A 20,638-nucleotide genomic window follows, 5' to 3' on the forward strand; every position below is an offset into this window, starting at 1 on the left:
CAATGGCAGATCCTGTAGACTCGATTGCTGGGCTATTTTCGACATGGTTTCCAGTTTCCTCGTTAGCTCAGCTTTCAGCCCTCTGGAAGACAAAGTTAAATTTTTATTGACTATGCACTTTTCCATTCAGCCATATAATAGAATGCTGTTCACTGCTCTGAATTTCACGCAGCGAACAGCGATTCAAATATCTTGCTATTCGTTTTTCTGAATGAACCAAATTGCTCCAAAATCAATAGAAGCATGCTTAACCACTTCTCAAGCATTTCAGTAATTTTTTAATTACTCCAACCAAGTCCAACTAAAGCACGTCCGCTTTCTTTTTTCGACGACTGCTTAAAAAAACTGAGCACCCACCAACGCCACATACAACGGGCTGCCGCGATAGGCCTAAGCAGAAACGAGGGCTCGGCGCAGGTACACGATTCCATTCATATTACCCCGTGCAACTATAGCCTTCAATATTGAGTGAGCTAGGCGAAGGTCGTTCAGCCAGCATAATTTAACAAAGCCTTCCCTCCATGCTCAATATCCGAGGCAATCGCTCAAAATTTCATCTCTCTGATTAACTGAGATATGGCGTTACTTTCTTTGCTGCAGCCTCCAGCAGCAAATGGTAATTTTTGTTAGGGGTGACATAACGGTCATAATTCTATTCTGAGTTTGCACTGCGTCTTTCGAGAGACCTACATTCACTTTATGACTCGCATCGAGCACTTCACCGTTTCGCATGAATATTCGTTTTGTATGATTATCATGAGAAGGAGTCAACAATCACAATCATTCGATTCGTTCCCGACTGAGTTTTTCATTTTTTTTTTCAGTGTGTGTTTCGCAATCTATCAGGTCTATGACTACACTGTTCTTATTAGATTCGGCAGCTGATGTATATTTGTGTTCGATGTTTCGAAAAAGTACTCTTAGCAAACCCGTACTTAGAAGAGCTTGCCAAAGTTACCCCCACGAAAAATTGTCATTATTTTACTCGCATTTTCACGATTCAGCATCAGTCCCTTAAATCCCGGTAGCTGTACAGTCGCCCTTTGGCAAACAGTGTCCTTTCATTCGAGCGGTTTCCTTAGCATCTTGCTTTTATTTTGATCCATGTAATTACGAGTGCAATTACAGTGCGATTTAGACGAAATAAGAAACGTTTTTTTTTTTTTAATCAGAAACAAGCCTCTCTTAAAAATGCATACGGATAAATTTGAAGTAAACGGCGATAAAAACAATTTAACTGGCCCATGCATCATTCACTACCTTGATCCGAGGTCGGGCTCCACTTCCTTGCCAACGGCTTCGTCCCACCGTAGTTGCAGTCGTCGGAGATCTCGTCGGCCGCTACACCACGCTGCCGTCTAGTAGAAACAATAGGACACGGCCAGAACTCCCTTCCAGGAGTACTTTCTTCTGTACTAAACTCGAGAGTTTAGTAATACTAAGCGATGCATCTAGGCAGCTAACACGTCTTGTATGTTCCCTGCGCCGTCTCAGACTGAAGGCATCGGCACAACCGTCTTGAACACAGATATTTTTTTCCTCGACCTCAGCTACTGTCTACAAGTTGTCTCTTTTTTGTTGTGTATCCATATGACGCCTGCCATGTCCCAGCATCGACAGATATCATTCGTGGTCGAGGAAGCCGGTGCAGCTATTTCGAGGAAGTATTAGTCGTTTCGCGAGATTAAGTGAACGTAATCCTGCCCTTAGATTTCCATAAGCTCCTGGTACTTGTTACGGACGCAGAAAGGAACGGTGCGAGCTCGATCGTGGTGAGTGTGTAATCCAAAAGCACGTGAAGAATCGGCGAAGGAGCGACACTGGAAGAGACGTTCGAATGGCTTTATACGCGTGCGTAGAGGCGAAAGCCAGAAGTGATGTCCAAGACGCGTTTATGGTGGCAACCCGTTATACTCTGCAATTAACAGCATTTTTAAGGCGGAAGCATTTAATGGCTCATGCTGTCATGGACAACGTGTGTCCTGCTTTTGCGGCGGCTCTGATTGGCTGAGGGGAGATGACATCATAGAGGTCTCGACCAATCACAGAGCCCCACCACAGTATGCGCGAATGCGTACCTTATATGCTGATATGCCAACTAAATATCTATTACTGATTAATAATTAATTAATAATTGATGGTCGTGTACGTAATTAATTATATGACTAATTATTGACTAAGCAAATATTTAATACCTAGAGATAAAATGCTTAATTTACTAATTACTAATCAGTTCCAGTTGCGTAGCAGAATGCGGCACTCAGACTTTCGCCTTTCACTACTTTAGTCACTAAAGTTCCTCGTAATTTTTAGCATAAGGAGTTATGCATGGCCCCCTGGAACAATGTCTTCTACTTTTTTTCTGCTCCGGCGCGCAGAAGAAGAGGTAAAAAGTCGCGATTTAGCAAGATAACCATTTACTGCAGCCGCTCCAACTTAGGGGCTGTCGTTATGATAGAGAACGAAAGAAAATACTCTCTATAAAAACATCATGCTTTGACTGTGCTTTGAGATCAACAATTAGTTGAGCAGAATAAAAAAAAATGTGTGTGTCTTATTTGCACAGAATGTAGTCGCCCATCTGTAACAGCGTACGAAGCGTATTTTAGCCACTGCCAAATGCCCCCCTCAAGGCCTGGCGTTCTTAGCTTACGACAATGACGCAATAATTTTCTTGGTCGGTGAGGTCTCCAGCTTCGCTGTAAAATTCTAAATTAAAACCGCAGAAACTAGTTCATTGAGGGGCTTTAGCGGAAACGACACCTCCCTGTGCAGTGCTTTTATTCATGCGCAAACATTAGGTGGATATGTCTGCAGATTCGTGTCATCGCGGCTTTGTCCGTACTATACGTTCAAACGAAACGAGTTATAAATAAACATTGATTGCATTAGATATAGGATGAAACAATCTCACTGTGGAATACATTTGGTGCCAGTGGGAGTAATTAGATAATTATTTAGAGTCAGCTAAATCAATCAGACGTCGAGACGGGAATGGTTATGGCCACGTCCAAATAGGGTCACGTGGTACTCTACTTCCGCTGACGTAGGTCAGATTTACGGTGGCGAAACATTTGAAATGTTTGAACCCGAACGAGCGGGAAAGGGCGTGATTTGCGTGCACAGATAGGTGGGAAAGGTTAGAAAGTTGTTAAAGAGATGTAATCAACCCACTGCATTCTGAAAAATTCCGAGAGCGCTGGAGCATCTGCAGTGGAGAAAGGCGACAGCCATCGCGCGCCCCTTGACGAACACAACCCGCGTTCCGTTGAACGCATCAAACTTCAGCGGCGTTAGGGTGGTCGATGGCGTTAGTTAACTCAAAGCTACTGTTAATGGTTTAAATGGTAGTATTAGCCGACGCGAAAATCTCTCAGTGCGCTGCTTTCAGAATTGGTCTACAAGAAAGGAAATGAGCAGTATCTGTCACTCGCAGAAGCCGCATTTCTTCGGTGCAGATCTGCAGTGCTCTCACAACTTTTTTTAGAGTAGAGGGAATTTATTATCTTCCACACACATAGGTACTTGTATATATACACACACGCACTATAGTACATACATCGGAGGACAACGAAAGGTGCGATACTAGCAACAATCAAATATTAATAGTTATTCCGTGTTCATCAATACCTACAGAACACAAGCTCAAAAGGAATTACAATCAGAAACCTAATGAGAGATGATTCAATCGTATATGGCAATACACTTCCTCATGATTCGAGGTACGTAACAAAGGGGGGGGGGGGGGGGAGGGGTTAGTATGGCAAAGCTGGCATAACAAGCCTGCCGTCCCGAACGACGAAGAAACGGGTGCGCCAGCGCTGCAGAAGCCGCGCCTCTCCATGTCTGTCAGTTGATCACAGAGATACTTCCACAATAGAAGGCGCAGTCTCTGCAGCGCTGGGTACATGGCCCTGACTGGTTGTTTACGGACTTCAGCAAGGCAACGCCTCTTCCACAGCACAAAATATACACAGGCGACTACTAGCCGCGAAAAAAAATTACCGACGATTACGTTACTTCCTAATGCGAAATTGGAGCGCAGCAAATAAGCTGTTTCACCTTTCCGATAGATTGAGGCAAAGAAATCGAGCAACACATGTATGCGCTATCACAGATTTTTTTTTTTTTTCACATGTATTCCTTTAACAAAGGCTCCACTAACAGTTCTTGACAGTCATGAAGGAAGCTTTGTGGTCGGAGAAATAGACTGATATATGTTCGACTTGGTACACCAATGCTTGATTCTCAAAGACGAGATCTATACAAGTGCCTCGCGAGGTTGTCACAGCCGTGGGACGCGTTACGAGCGAGAGGAACGGGATACGAAGAGGCGTCCGTGTGCTGTGCGATGTCAGCGCACGTTAAAGATCCCCAGGTGGCCATCGGACGGTGATTCATCTCTCCCATCGGACGGTGATTGGCTCCGCGGGCGGTCTCCGGGAAAAGCGCGCGAAAAGTTCGCTCTTTTTGTGTTTTAATTTTTCGTCGGCACCATTTTTTAGGCAGCCGCCTCTGCGAGAACCGAGCTCCCTGACATTGCGCGCTTGCACTTCGCGTTATTCGCGCTCCTTTAGTGCAGCACTATACGCAGTTGCTGCGAATTTCAGTGCACAAGCCGGCGTGAAAAAGGCTTCTTTTCGCGATTCTGAGCGGCAAGAAAGACCTCGTTAGAAGAAAAAAGTGGCTGCACAACATCGGCCGCAAGAACTTTACGCCGACGAAGACTGCGAGGTACTGTGCATTTCTTCCAAGCGACTGTGTATACTGAAACTAGATGCAAGCGCATCACAAATCTGGCAATCTTACTTAGCTCACTGATCCTTTTGCGTCGTTATGCGTGTTATTGTTTTCACTTATGGTTACGCTCAACGTGCTATAATAGCGACGGCTGATGCATACAATGCGCATACATTCACATACAATACCCGCTTTAATTTCCGAACCTAGGTCTCGGTTTTCAACGATAACGCGTGCAATGAGGGAGATTATTAAGCATTAATAGGCTTATGTCGCAGGAAAGCGTATAGAGAACTCGTCCACAGAACGTGTCCGCAAAACTATATATCCGCACATCAAAAATTTCTCTTTAAATCCTTGAAATTTGACCTTGTCCGAATCTGGCGAAAATTGGTGTCCAAACTAACTTGAAAATGGTGAATTCAGTGGTTACGTCCAAATTTCGGGACCTCCAACAAAATGCAACCCCATGAACCCTCTGAATTTGACCTCATCCGAATGTGGCCAAAATCGATGTCCAACCCATAATATAGGTACGGCGAATTCAGTGAAGTCGAATCCAAATTTCGGTGGACTTCCCCCGAAATGTATTCATTTCTACAGTTTCTGATCATTTGCTTTACTTGAGCATGGTTGCGTGGCCTTTTGTTGAATACATCATCTGCTCAAAAACTATAGGCCTACATCTGAGCTGTTTCATTTCCCTAAGTATGTTTTTGTTTTTTGTGTTTTGTTTTGAGGACTGCACCCAACCGGTCACAGATGTCCACAGCTGGCTTGTTCGTGGTTTTTGTGTATATTTTTGGAGTAAACCTACAGGACTCACTTGTAATAAACATTGCATCTAAAAAACTGTCTGTCATATTGTGACTATTTATACTCAAGACTGATATTAGTCAGGCACTTGCTTTAGGATAGCTTTGACTGCGGCTAACCAAATTGCTAAAACCCTATAACTTTCTCTAGGGTTTTGTCACGGTCGTTGCTATCAGGTTTTTTCTTTTCTAACGTAACATTTTTTAAGCGGGTTGAAAAAGGAATAGAATGCGGGCGGAAAATGCCCAAGTGTGGCAAACTTTGGGGGTGGCCTACCTAAATTTGGAAGCCAACACTGAATCCCAAATAGTCAAACTATGTTCGACTCCAATTTTGATCACATTCGGAATAAGTTATATTTCAGGGTCCAGGTGGGGCTAGAATTTGGTGTGGCACACCTAAATTTGAATGTCACCATTAAATTCGCCTTAGTCAAATTAGGTTGGACCCCAATGTTGGTCAAATATGGACGACGTCAAATATATGCGTTCCAGAGAGGCAAATTTTGGGGATAGCCCACCTAAGTTTGGAGGTCACCATTGAATTGGTCATACTTAAATTAGGCTTGACTTCAGTTTTGATGAAATTCTGACAAGGTCAAATTTCAGTGGTCGAGAGGGCCAAATTTTGGGGTGCGGACACTTTCCTTGGATGGCGGGAAATCGTTGCGCGGATCTTTGGCTCTCGGTTTCGGCTCGACATCACCTCAAGGTCGCCGACAGTAGGAGCTAAAGGCGTTTCATGCTTAATAGAAAAAAGTTCACATTCGTTTTCAAGCCGCCGCGAAAATTCTCAACTACAAAAACGATTAAGCCGTTGCATGTGCACTGCGCGGTGCCAAATTCCGACTGAACCTTAATGGAAAATTTTAGGACGGCCATCACAGCACAGGAGAAGCTATATATGCTGCTGCCGAGATCGAACGCAAATCACAGGCGCTTGCAATACGGCCGGCCTGGGATCAAACCATAATCACTGTTGGAATTCGAGACGCACAGCTTATTCGGCAAGTCCTCGCGGTCGAGAATCTGCGGATTGGCGGCCAGTTGCAAGCGGTGCATGTCTACTTCAAGATGCCCGAAAATACGTGTCGTGGAGTAATTCAAGTCGCTCCGAAAGTGTCAAAAGCTGATATTGATCAAGCTATATACTCGCCGGGCACTCCCGTTGTGGGTGTGAGGAAATTAGGAGAGTCGAACGCAGCGGTTATTACGTTCGAAGGCCGTATAGTGCCGTTCAATGTGTTCTACTGGGGGGAGGCTGAGCCCGTCCGTCTCTACCGGAAGACAACACCAGCTTGTACCCGCTGAGGAACAGCGGGGCATAGGGTGCATGTTTGCCCTAATCCACGAGAAAATCTCTGCCGGGCCTGCGGAAACGTCACCCAAGAAGAGGGTCACGAGTGCCAGCCCCGATGCCTAATCTGCGGGGGTGCCCATCTCACGAGCTCCGCATACTGCACCTGAAAATACAGGAATCGTTCCGGAGCCGGGCGGAAGCCTGGCGGTGGGCACTACAGCAACAAGCGTCAATCCAGAGACAACCGGAGAAATTCAGGGCCTGGACCGCAACCGCGGAAGAAGCAGGGGCCTGAAGGAAGCAGTCGTCCAGGTGACAAGAGGCTTGGAGCAGCCGAGTCGGAGAAAACCACGGTCAGCAAGGTGAGCTGGGCACGGGTTGTAACTTCCCCGCCTCCCACGTTGGCTGTTGAAAAACTTCAAATAGAGGGACTCATTACTTCCTCTCTCAGTGAGAACACTCGCTATGTTAGTGTGCCGGTGTCAGTGTCCAGCATCGACGTGGAATTCGAGCGGCTTCGAGCGATCCGACGGCGGGCTGAGAGGAAGTACAGAAGAACGAAATCCGCGCAAGATCTCGCACTTTCTCGCCGAGCTAAACGACGAGTTTTGCGCCACCTGGAGAGGTTAGGACGACAACGTTGGAGACAGTTCTGTTCATCACTGGATCCCCGTGAGCCCCTGTCGCGTATCTGGCATGTTGCGAGAAGCTTGCGCACACTTCCGCGAGAAAGGCACCCTTTTCGAGCCCTGGCCCTTTACCAACGCCGCAATGAAGTTGACGTAGCAGAAGATTTTTGTAAAATGGTTGTGGGCACAAACCAGGCATAGTTACCAATTTCAGAGGTTTTTGCACCACCTTCGCCGAATGATCAATACGACGTGCCCTTTACAATAGCTGAATTAGACGCCGCTCTTGCTTCTTGTCGGCATTCTTCTGCACCTGGTCCTGACGGGATTACTTATTCAACCTTATCAAACCTTGGCAAGGATGGTAGAACTGCACTACTTCATTATTTCAATGATATATGGGTTTCTAGTACTGTTCCTGAACACTGGAAAATTAGCCGCCTGGTTGCTCTTTTGAAGCCTGGAAAGCCTCCTCTCGAACTTACCTCATACCGGCCAGTTGCCCTAGCAAGCTGTGTTGGAAAAGTTATGGAGCGCATGGTGCTGGCAAGACTTGAGTGGTATCTAGAGAGTAATGACCTTTATCCGAATATGATGACTGGATTTCGACGCGGACGCTCTTCCATTGACAGCGTCATCGACCTTGTGGCGAAAGTAGAACACGAAAAGCGTCACCGTCGACTAGTAGCTGCTGCATTTTTAGATATAAATGGAGCTTACGACAACGTCCTCCATGAAGCTATTCTTGATGGACTTGACGACGTGGGAATTGGTGGCCGGCTGTACTTGTGGATTGTAAGCTATCTCAGCGGCCGCTCTGTTTACATGTCTACGCCTGAAGGAGATACTACCCGATTTCAGGTCGGTCGTGGAGTTCCACAGGGAGGAGTTCTCAGCCCAACTTTATTTAACGTTGCACTAATTGGCCTGGTGAGTGAACTGCCAACTAACATCCACATAAGTGCATATGCTGACGACATCTGCATCTGGGCCTCTGGTTCGACGCGCCCACAACTACGTGCGAGACTGCAACGAGCTGTGTCATCAACATCGATGTACTTACGGCGTCAAGGTTTATTTTTAGCGGCAGAAAAGTGTGCAGTGATCGCGTTTACGGGAAAATGTGTCAGCCGCTACCCGATTACCCTTCATGGAGTCGTAATACCATACGTCTCCAGGCACAGATTCTTGGGAGTAATTATTGACCACCGACTATCTTGGTCGAAACATATAGCTATGGTGAAGAAAAGGCTAATTAATTTTTGTCATGTACTTCGTTACATAGCTGGCATCAAATGGGGTCCAACTGAGTGCTCTTTAATACGGCTTTACGAGGCTCTGTTTGTTGGCTACATCCGGTACAGTCTCCCAGTACTCTCTAGTATGAGCATTTCCTGCTTGCGGACTTTAGAGAGCGTACAAGCGCAGGCACTGAAAATATGCCTTAGACTGCCCAGATGCACCTCTAACAAAGGTACAATTGAAGAGGCACGCGCTCGCCCAATGTCCATATACTTGTCTCACGAACCACTTCGTGTATATTTACGAGCACTTACAAGACACCGTTTTCACCCACTCAGCAAGATTCTGGATGAGAGGCCGGACTGCAGTTTTACAAGTGCACTCCGCTGCCATCAGTCGCAAGTACCGACAGGATATGCCCTTCCATATCGTCCCACCCAACCACCACGGACGATGGATAAACCTTTGGTGCACCTTCGTGTTCCCGGAATACTAAAGAAATTAATGGTACCAATTAGTGGACTCAAACAACTTACTCTGGCACACATCTGGTCAGAATATCCCAATTATATTCACATATACACCGATGGATCTGTGTCAGCACAGGCATCCGCTGCAGCTGTGCTCATACCAGCTCAGAAAACGACTCTGCATTTCCTTTTGGGACATACCTCTACATCAACCGCTGCCGAACTTGTAGCCATTCGGGAATGTATTCGCTATATATGTGGGGAACCACCTCAAAAATGGTGTATATTCACGGACTCGAAGACTGCATTACAAATTTTGGAAAACTTCTTACGCCACACTGCCTATCACTCCCTGGCACTACATATAATGGAGCTCATCACATCTGCCCAGCTGCAAGGCCACATGATAATGTTTCAATGGATCCCTGCCCACTGCGGCCTCCATGGGAATGAGCAGGCCGATGTTGAAGCAAAAAGCGCACTCATCAATGGCTTCCAAACAGCTGTGCCGTTTTCAAGAGCGGATACGACGTGTCTTCTAAAGAGTTGTATGAATATTGCTACAGCAGCTTACTGGGCTCCGCCAGACGCCCGACACATCCGTCTAAGAAGGCTCGATCGAACATTTAAATTTAATGTTCCGCGTGATATTACGCGTCATCAGGCATGCTTGATACATAGACTTCGTTTAAACGTGGCTTTCACGCGCAAGTACTTACATTTAATTGGACAGATGGACTCACCGGAATGTTCAACTTGTGGCATCCCAGAGACTGTGGACCATGTATTATTGGTGTGCCCAGAGTATGCGAACGAAAGAAATGTGCTAGCTACTTCCTTGAAGCGTTTAGACAAAAGGCCTCTGTCGGAGGAACTGCTGCTGGGCGCTTGGCAGGACAAGGGGAAGGGCGTCCAGGCAGTGCGTGCTCTTTGCCGTTATTTGAGCGCCAGCGGACTTGATTCGCGCTTGTAAAGCAAGCTGCTGTGTCTGTATATATATTTCATATGCCTTCTCCCACATCGTCACCCATCATGACCTTCTTATCCCCTTCCCCAGTGCAGAGTAGCAGGCCAGATTTCAATTATTCGGGCCAACCTCTCTGCTTTTTCCTTTCAATAAATCCATCTTATCAGGAGGAAAATAGCAGATTAAAACAAGAGCTAGCGAAGTATAAACGTCAGGAACAGAGGACATCGGCAGAGGGTAAAAACATGCCAGAAACTCCTGGCGAATCTGCAATGGCGGAGGATGCTCCCCTCCCTCCTACTGAGCAGGCACTAACTCTTGTCCCTCACTGTGCGAAAAAGGAAAAGGAGGGTAACAGTAACGTAGCGGCGCCGGAGACCGATAAGGGGGCTAGTGCCACAGAGAAAGAAGCCGGGATTGAAGCGGTTGTCGAGAGATGCTTGTTGAACGACCTTCCGCGTTTGGAAGCTCGTATAATGCAGAATATACAGACGATCCTCGAAGGAACTCTGCAAACTATTATCGAGAAAAACGTTCAGGCAGCTATTGAGAGGGGCATTCAAGCAGCGGTAAAGCGGGTCTTACAGGGGATCTTGGTGCCGCGTCTAATTAAGCTGCAAGCCTTTGAAATCATAATTGATTCAAAACTACAGGAGCTTGCTGAATGTACGCGGGCGAAGGTTCCAAAATTAACTGGACGGGTGGGTAATCGGCAGCTTGTAGCTGATGATTTACCCGACACCGGAGGGGACGCACCAAGCGCGACTTCCTTCAGTGTTCAACATGGCCCGCCCTCCTAAGCTGGTGATTTTACAGTGGAACTGCAGTGGGTTTAGAATGAAGAGGGATTCGCTACAGCAATACATAGATTCATTGGATAAATTACCAGATATTATTGCACTGCAGGATGTGAATACGAAAGCCAGACTCAGACCATACAGCACGCATCAAAACAGCTCATCCACTTGCATTTTAGTGCATAAGGATTGCACGGCTGTGACCATAGAGCTGGAGTTAGTAACTGATGTGGAACATACATTTATTTAGCTATTACCGAACGTACGTACTAATAGAAGTGCGTATGTCTTGAACATATATAGTCGACCGAATAACAGGAGGGCGTCTTTCGATGCAATTTTCCAAAAGGGAGCGCAATTGGCAAAAAAGTGCACCTCTCATCATAGTGGGGGATTTTAATGCATATAGCTTCTTGTGGGGTTATAGTAAGGAGGATATTAGGGGAAGGAAGCTCGCTGCAGCCATTCCGGACCTAGCTTTCATGATTCTTACTGACCCGCAGCATCCCACGAGGATTGGCAACAGTGTCTCGAGAGATACGTGTCCAGATCTCTATTTGATTAAGGGGGCTAGAAATTATGATTGGCACAACACACAGGAAATCTTGGCGAGTGACCACTGCGTTCTCAAGATCTGCCTTGACTACAATAAGCATCGCAAACCGAGAGGGCATGCCCGGATCACAGACTGGTCGTTGTTCCGTAAGGCGGAAGACTGTACGCTTAACGCGCCCATTGAAAAGTACGAGGAGTGGGCAGAGTCATTGCTGGGAGTCAGGGATCGCTTTACACGTGCGCTTCAGACATCAGAAGAAGCTGCGGCCATCGAAAACCACATAATACATCTATGGGAGGCCAGAAGAAGCCTCGCACGGCGGTGGAAAAAGCAAAACCGCAAGCCGAAGATCAAGATCGCACAATTAACATTGCAAGCAGAAGAGTATGCACGGACCCTGGCCAAAAACAACTGGTTGGCTAAATGCGACTCGCTGCAAGGACACCGTAGCACCAAGGCGGCTTGGAGTCTTCTTAGATGTTTGATAGAGCCTTCCAAGTCACTTGGGCATCAGCAACGTAACCTCAAGAGAGCCCTACATGACTTCGCAGGCACGGACCAGCAGCTGGTTGCAGCCCTCACCAGCAAGTACCTATGTACAGTGAAAAATAACGAGCCAATAAGGGATTATGAGGGCATGGAGAATCCGGACCTGGATCGAGAGTTTGATGTCGAGGAAATACAGGCGGCGCTTATGGCTATGAGGAGGGGCACGGCACCAGGGAACGACAGGGTGACGGTGGGATTGCTTATCAATGTCAATCGGCAAGCGCTTCAGCATCTCACGCAGTACATCAACGAGTGTTGGAAAAGTGGACAGTTACCCGACGCGTGGAAGACGGCTGATGTCAGCTTTATTCCCAAGCCTGGAAAGGAGGTGCACATCAATAACCTGAGGCCAATTTCGCTTACGTCGTGCACAGGGAAACTGATGGAGAAGGCGGTACAAATGCGGCTTTCGACGTATATAGAAGACCAAGATATTATGCCTCACACAATGTTGGGTTCAGGGCACACTTGTCAATCCAGAACGTGTTACTGCAGCTGAAGATGGAGGTCATCGATCCCCCGTGCAAACGCAGCAGTAGGGCCATACTTGCGCTGGATCTTAAGGGAGCTTTCGACAACGTGAAGCACTCTAATATTCTGGAAAACCTACAGGGCCCTCAATGCGGAAAGCGTACCTTTAATTACATCAAGGCTTTCTTGCAAGATAGGCAAGCACACATCACGATTGGCGACACAAGGTCCGACCCGATACCCATGGGCACCAGAGGGACGCCTCAGGGAGCGGTCCTTTCTCTATTGCTCTTCAACGTTGCCCTCATGTACCTGCCAGAACAACTTAATGCCATAAAGGGAATCTGCTACGCCCTCTATGCGGATGACACAACCATATGGACAACGGAGGGCAACTTGGGACAGATGGAGGAGGCCCTCCAAGAGGCTGCCACTACAGTTCAAAAGTATGCAGAAGGATGCGGCCTGCGCTGTTCCCTGGACAAGTCGGAGCTCCTCGTCCTGCGCGGAAAGGGGGATACAGCGCCGCTGGAAATCTCGGTTCATGATACACGTATTCCCGAGGTGGAGACAATGCGGGTTTTGGGGCTGCTTATTAACAACAAGGGTGTGAACGCAGAAGCGATCACCAAGCTCCGAACGGTGTGCGAACAAGTCATCCGTATGCTTTCTCGGATCGCAACCAAGAAGAACGGTATGCAAGAAAAAGGTACCCTTAGGCTAATACAGGCGTTTATCATCAGCAGGATAGCGTACGTGGCTCCGTACCTTCGTATGAGGAAAACAGATCTAAACCACCTCGACGTTATCATTCGAACTGCTTATAAGAAGGCGATCGGGTTACCCATGAAAGCATTTACGCAGCGTCTGCTACAACTGGGGGTACACAATACGGCTGATGAACTGATTAGTGCCCATCTTACAAGTGAGGTAATGCGACTGGCCACAACCAAGACTGGTCGCAGGGTCTTAGAAAATGTGGACATTTGCTTTCCACGACAAGTGGCTGGGAGACGAGATATACCTCAAAAGTGGAAGAGCAAATTCCTTACTCTTCCGCTCCCCAAAAACATGCACCTGGAGCATCATCATGATAGACGAGTGGCGAGAAGCAAGAAGATGAACGAATCTTATTCAAGAGAAGAAGGAGCCTTCTTCGTGGACGCTGAGGGTCCTGTAGCGGGGATATCAACACTGTCAGTGGTGCACCAAATGCAGGTCGTGGACGGGCTTTCAGTTTGTAACGGAGATACGCAGGCTATGGAGGAAGTGGCGATAGCCCTAGCCGCAACGCTCTCCGCATCGAAATACATAGTTACAGATTCCCAGGCAGCTTATCGAAACTATATGCGTGGCAGAATCACGCCGCTAGCCTGCAAAATTCTGAGTCAATGTAGGACTTCAGCTGCACAGAAGGAGCTAATATGGGTACCAGGTCACCAGGGAGTTGAAGGCAACGAGTGCGCACACGCGTCGGCCCGAGCTTTTCTTCCTAGGAATCCTTCTACGTCCTCCCTTGCTGATTTAGGCTCCCCCTCTCCGTTAACAGCATATTCAGAGATATTACAGCATTTTCGCCTTGAAAAGCAGACATTCCCGAAGCCCGCTAAGGGTCTTAGAAAATCAGAAAAGTGTCACCTTCGAAGGTTACAAACTATGTCATTTAATAATCCAGCAACACTTCACGCCATTGAGCCCGAATACTTTTCGACGCAGTGCAAATTTGGTGGCCAGAAGGCAAACTTATGCCATATGGTATGGGCTTGTCTACAAAATACCAGTAGTGATATAATAAATCAGCCAACGTGGGAAGGCTGGGAGGCGGCCCTGTCCAGCTCGGACCTCGAGAAACAACGAGCCCTCGTCGAAAAAGCGCGGGCAGCGGCTTTTACCAACGGTGTCCCGAAATAGGGACCCGACCAACCTTCCCTTAATCTAATCCAATGTCAATAAATGTTTGCTCATTTCTGTGGGCTTCGGCGTAATGGCCAGTTCGGTTGTGTTTCTTGTAGCATGATGACGTGTGGCTTCTCGGCTTCCGATCTGACCATCTGCAGGAAGACCGCCTTTTTTTAGGCGATCCCCCTTCAGTTCCATTGCCAGACACGGAGACTGCGTGTCTTATTCGGCACTGCCATGTTGGCCGTTGTAGCCCCCTTCGCTTGCAGTGAGACCATCGCGAGGTGGGCCTTGCTCACCGATGTGTTGTGAACTCATCCTCGCCACTGCCAGTACTACCGTATTGTTTAGATACATTTCCATTTTCTGTACTTGTGTGCTAAATATGTCCATTTTCTCGTTCATTCCTACCATGCTCTCGTGCATTAGCCTCATATTCTCGCTCATGGCGTCCATGGCGTCCTTCGTGGTAAAATAATGTTGAACAACCTCGGTAAGCAACGGCAATTTACGATAGGTAGCGAGGTGCTGGAAATAAGAGAATCCATGTATTAGGGCAGTAGTGGCCAAAGCTCTGGACCATGAAACGAAAATAAATAGAAGAACCACGCTAGGATGAAGCTCATTTGGAAAGTAATGTGATCGTGAATGGCAGCTTACCAGTATACTTCAATAGGAAAGTATATAACAGCTGCCTTACCGGTACTTGCAATGGGGCAAAAACATGGAGGATAACGAAAAGGATTAACTCAAATTGAGGACAACGCAGATAGCCATCGAAAGGAAAATGACAGGTGCTAAATTTAGAGTAAGGAAGAGTGCAGAGTAGATCAGGGAATAAACGAAACTAAATGACTTTTTAATCGTATTCAAGGAGAAATATACAAAGCATATATTTCGTATTCAAAAAGAAAAGGGCAAGTAACAAATCATAGCAAGATAATGGATGGCATTCTAAAGGTGTCTTACTGGACACCACGAGGAAGCAAGAGGAGCTGAGGGTGGTTGGGCCACCACTCAACGTTAATCACTGCTAGATGCGTGCCTTTGCATGCCACAGCCACCCGCCTATTTGCCGCCTATATTTTGGACACAGTCCCATTTCCACACACGTCCCATGTACGAGGAAACCGACCCGATCACCGACTGCCGTCGCCGCCTTTGCGGGACATCCTATGCACGCAATCACGTGACACAAAGATGACGTGACGACGTCACTCCTGCGTGTCCTAACAGTGTTTTTTTTTTTATTATTATACTGGGAAAGAGTAAGAGGGAGGCTGCAAGAACTCTTCCCAATGCTCGGGAAGAATGAAAGTATGAGTTGGCAAGCTGACCGTCGAAGCTGAGAAACATAGCTCGTTCAATTAATTAAGGACGGCTTCGAACTGCCCTCGGGGCTCACTTAATTGTGTTTGCAGGGGGGGCCCGGAGGGGGGTCTAGCCGTCCTGCGAGAAAACCACACAGTAGCACGCACACTTCTTTTTTCTTCTAAAGAGCGGAAATGATGAAAGGAAGGGCGGGCAGGCTGGCCAACACAGACGGCGCGGTTTCAAACGGGTGACGACTTGGAGCTGTCCTCGGCAAATCGCAAAGGAGTATGCACGCTTGCTTCCTTTCTTTTTTTTTTCGCAGCTGCGAGGTATGTGCTTCAGTGGCCAGAGCTGCAGCGGATATCTACCGTTAAAGATTCGACAGCTTATGTGCGCGCACACTGGGCTCAATCGGCCGCTTTTGTACCTTACGTTAAGCCCTTTATGTGAAACATCTTGTATAATTTCATAGCTTAATTCTAAACGTCAACGTTTACGCGCCCTTTAGAAGATGCTCTCTCTCTCTCTTGACAGTTATTAAGGCGAAAGCATTTAATGGGCCATCGTTGTCTGTCCGCCGGCAAACTCTGTCACGCTATAACTGTCAATCATCCAGACAGCCACGCCAGGCTCTCCTATCCCTTACGACGAGGTGTCGGTGTCGACGTACAGAAGTGTGACAAATACTGTGAACCAATTAAAAAATCCTAAAAAGGTCGTGCACGTCGAATTCGTTTCAGGCGCTTCCACCTCATTATTATTAAAGGCTTTCACCTCACCGAATTTTAGTGGTCCAAAGTGCGCCCTCTAGATTTTATTTGCCGCCGCTACAAAACTGCACGTGTGTGGGCGCCCGTGTGTGCTAATATCTCATGCGCAGGCACTCAATATATTTACATACCCGCATACGGTAAATACTCGTACACGTTTTCATTACAATGGGGAACCTCGAAAATTTCTCTTTCAACCTGCTCACTGCCTTTACTGATAAACTATGTGCTTTCCAGCCCCGGTGCACATTCTTTACAATCTCTGCAGTGATCTGGCAGGTTCCTCCGCTCACTGTTTTTTATCATCCTTTCGTGCTCGTCAGCTCTTTCGTTGAAATACCGGCCCTGACCGAAGTATACACACGTACTCCTGCACTTGAGCGGTATATTATAGATGACACCGGACCTGCATTCAGTTACAGGCAACTTGTGCTTGATAGTGCATCTCGGCTGTTGTCATCATGGAGCAAACCTTGGCAAGCTTACATGGTGCTGAGGACGCCACTCTCACTCCGTACCGACCGCCTATTTTCTTGATGTTGTGCGCTATTGCTCATTGAGTATCATATGACCATATAAAGCACACATTCGCGCATACTGTGGTGGTGCTCTGTGATTGTTCGAGACCTCTATGACGTCATCCTGCCACGGCCAATCAGAGCCGCCGCAAAAGCGGGACACAATATGTCTACGACAGCAAACAAAATCACCATCCCAGCAACGCACTGTGAACAAGCAAGCTCACGACTCAGACTCCCTGCGTCGCTCCGCTAGGGGTAGCCACTCTAGCTCCGCATACCAGCACCCCGCTAGGCCCTCCCAACCATCGGAAAAAACGAGTGAAAGTAAAAACATGGCGAACGCACAGAATCAGCGCTCACTCTACATTCTCACACATCGCGCCTTTTGGCTGAAAAGCGCGCCTCTCTAAAGAAAAAAAAAAGGAAAAAACTCCACAAGAAACTTGTATGTAATGTATAAACAACGTCACCCAAGTGTCACGTGATTGCGCACAAAAGCCCTCCCCCTCTTACGCTGGAGGTCATCTTTGCGGAGAGGCACAGCTGACCGTGCTGCCGCGTGGTCTTACAATGGCGCCTTTCTGAGGTTCCGATAACGAGCACCCATATAATAGCACTTAAGCCTCTTTTTCGACACTGTGACCTGATCGTAAGAAACTAGGTCTCCTTATCTTGTCCGCTGATGCGACAAAGAGCATCCGACTAGACAATTAGGATTTGGCTCTGGCATAGTTCTCAGAGCGTTACAGCCTGAAATTTCCGTTTTCTCCTGCTCTGAGACCCGATAGCCTTAGACATAGCAACAGTGTGGCCTTCATGTTTTTCATGTTGACATGGGTGGCGGGTGGGAGCGCATAGTGTAATTTTACCAGCAAAGTGAGTGGATGGGACGGAGGTGCAGGAGGCAAGTGGAAAGAGAGCATCCCGACGGAAGAAGGCTGATACCGTTACCGGAGAGTGTCGCCATACTTTTTGTTTTATGTAATTCGTATTGATGGCGGAGCCCTGGGTTTGACGTTGAGCAAAGCCCGCGGGGCAGTTTTCTTGGCATAACATTTTTTCATTGAACAATTCACGCGTGGGGCCGGCCACTGAAAAATGACTATCCTTATTTCTTTGTCGATGGAGTATGTGTAATAATGCAATGTGACTGAAGAGAGCCCCGTTCAGTCTGAACTGGGGCTCCATGATTAGAAATGCAATGTTGTTGTTCTTAGGCTCTAAAGAGTTCGGTCGATGAACAAAGTAGTGCAAAATTGTTCTGTAATTTTCTTTTGTTTTACTGTCTGTATATATGCTTGTTTTAAGTACATGCTCTGCCGTCATCTTCAAGCAGGCCTCCTGCTCTTCTACGCCGAACTATACTGGAAGGGTTTAGGAACCTTACGACAAGGGAAACGCACATCATAAATTCTACTCTGGCAGAAAGTTAGGTGACCAGATAAGATTAAAGTCCCTAGATCGACTTTAAGAAAGTGATATTATGTGGCTGCAGCAGGTACATAATTAGCTTCATTGGAGGAATATGAGTATTTATCTTGCAGTCGGTGCAGTCAGTTCTATAATAATGAATGTGTTGTGCTAACGTCGCTAAGGTCGGCATTCAATGTTGGCTCAGTGTAGGGGTACCGACGTTGAGCTATATAAGGCACATATATCTTCAAGGTCGCGGCGAGCTATTTTTGGTCAGACTGCATATTCGTCCGAATTTATCCGAGGTGAACTGCTTTGTCCATTTGGATGATACTTATATAACAGTATCCTAATTATCGGTGTTGCCTCGGGAAATCCCTTTCTCAATCTTCAGAAAGCCTAGAGTGCATCGCACACGTACCAAAATTAAGCTCAGTGCTTGTAATTCTGAAGGATCCCGCCAAGTTCCCTCGTATAGTTTATGGAATCACATATAGCGACTGCCCGTTTGTATTTTTTTTTTTTTGAGAACGCGATACTTTCATTGACGCGTAAAATGTTGAGAGTGCAGAATCGTTAGAGTGCAGTTGAAAACAGGCACCACGTGGCCTGACGTCAGTGGCTCTACCTCGTACTCAAAGGCACAGGGCAAAAAGACGCGAGCGATTTTTTCTTCTCAGGTTCTGGTGGCGGTGTACAGCTTTGATCTACTGGTGCTCAAGATGTGCCGCTATATCGTTACTGGACAAAAGAACTGATCTCTATAGATAACCACCCCGCCGGGGTGGCGCAGTGGTTACGGCGCTCGACTATTGTTCCCAAGGACGCGGGATCGAATCCCGGCCTCGGCGGCAGCTTTTCGATGGAGGCGAAAAGCAAGGCGCCCGCGTGCTGTTCGATGTCAGTGCACGTTAAAGAACGCCCTGGTGGTCAAAATCTCCGGAGTCCTCCACCAAGGCGTCTCTCATAGCCTGAGTCGATTTGGGATGTTAAACCCCACAAACCAAACCATCTATAGATAACTCTACGAACCCCTCCTCGAGAAACAGCTCTCCCGACAACAATTTCAGTTGTTACTACCTTCCTGTATAATTTACTAGTCGGGCGATTTCGCGTGGACGTCACAGGCGTTAATGGCCGGATGCCATCACCTGCCTTGTGGTGGTGCAGTTATGTTCAGCACTATGTTCATTGCTCGATGGAAATAAGCACGAGTAGGGCAATGCTTTTAAGAATATTCTCGAAACCACCATCCAGAGCGTGCATGGGAGCTGTTGCTGTCCGTGGATAAGGCCCAGACAGGGACGTTAGCTGACCGGCTATGGTACTGCGTCTGCGAACTGAATCTGTGATTTTGTCCGTGGTGCGGCCTTTACAGACGTGAGATCATGCGCCTATGTGAACAGATAATTTTTCTTATAATTGCCACTGCTTTACAGATGCCGAAGATTACCTTCAGCACTGTGTTTAGCACTCATGTCAGAAGCTGCCATCTTGACTATGACGCCATGCCGAGTCTGTCATTCTTGATTTGCGATTCCGGAACTATGCCGCCATATCGGCCCAGATGTCACAGACAAGTGGTTCCCCTTCCAATAGCCATATAGGACTATGAGGTCATCCTAAAAGGACGGTTTTATCGCCCCGTTATGGAATTTGTAAGGGGGCGGGGGGGGGGGGGCTAAGGTGGAGTGTATGGACACAACTTATGTTGAGACCGTCATCTTGGCTGTGAAGTCCCACCGAGGGCCGCTATCTTAGATTTGGGATTTCGAAAGTATGCCGCCGTTACGGCCCAGACGTCAGACATGTAGTTCCACTTCTAATCGTCATATTGGGCTATGGTGTCATCATCGACATTCGTATTGGGCCGCCATCTTGAATTATTCGGGCTTGGAGCTTTCATGCCGATGGACTCGGTGTGCGCAAGGACACCAAATCGTTAAAAAAAAATGCCATAAGTTTTCCTTCGTGTCCGTGGCTCCATTTATGAGCATGGAGCAATAAGACACATACAACGGCTGAAGATTTGAACTGCAGCAGGATAACAAATCTCAAGTTGTCATTGATGTGAATAAGCTAAAGCTCAAAGCGCTTCCGAAGTCAGAGTCTCCATGCAATCGCATATTCCCAACCGCTCCATTGATCGCCCATGATTTTGTTTTGAGAGCGTGGTCGTATGAAA

The 20,638-nt window shown here is 47.2% G+C and overlaps 1 protein-coding gene across 1 annotated transcript in view; it reads right to left on the reverse strand.

Moving 5' to 3' along the window:
- LOC146189295 (fatty acid synthase-like) overlaps positions 1 to 1,476 on the reverse strand; it is a 49,479-nt gene extending 48,003 nt beyond the window's left edge. Inside the window, exon 1 of the mRNA XM_084604152.1 lies at positions 1,261 to 1,476. The gene's annotated coding sequence lies outside the window, so the exon portion shown is untranslated. The remainder of the gene's footprint in view (positions 1 to 1,260) is intronic.
- Positions 1,477 to 20,638: the final 19,162 nt, after the last annotated feature.

Source organism: Amblyomma maculatum, chromosome 5 (genome assembly GCF_055883805.1).
Source record: "Amblyomma maculatum isolate TAMU_Amacu chromosome 5, ASM5588380v1, whole genome shotgun sequence".
Classification (NCBI taxonomy): Eukaryota; Metazoa; Arthropoda; class Arachnida; order Ixodida; family Ixodidae; genus Amblyomma; species Amblyomma maculatum.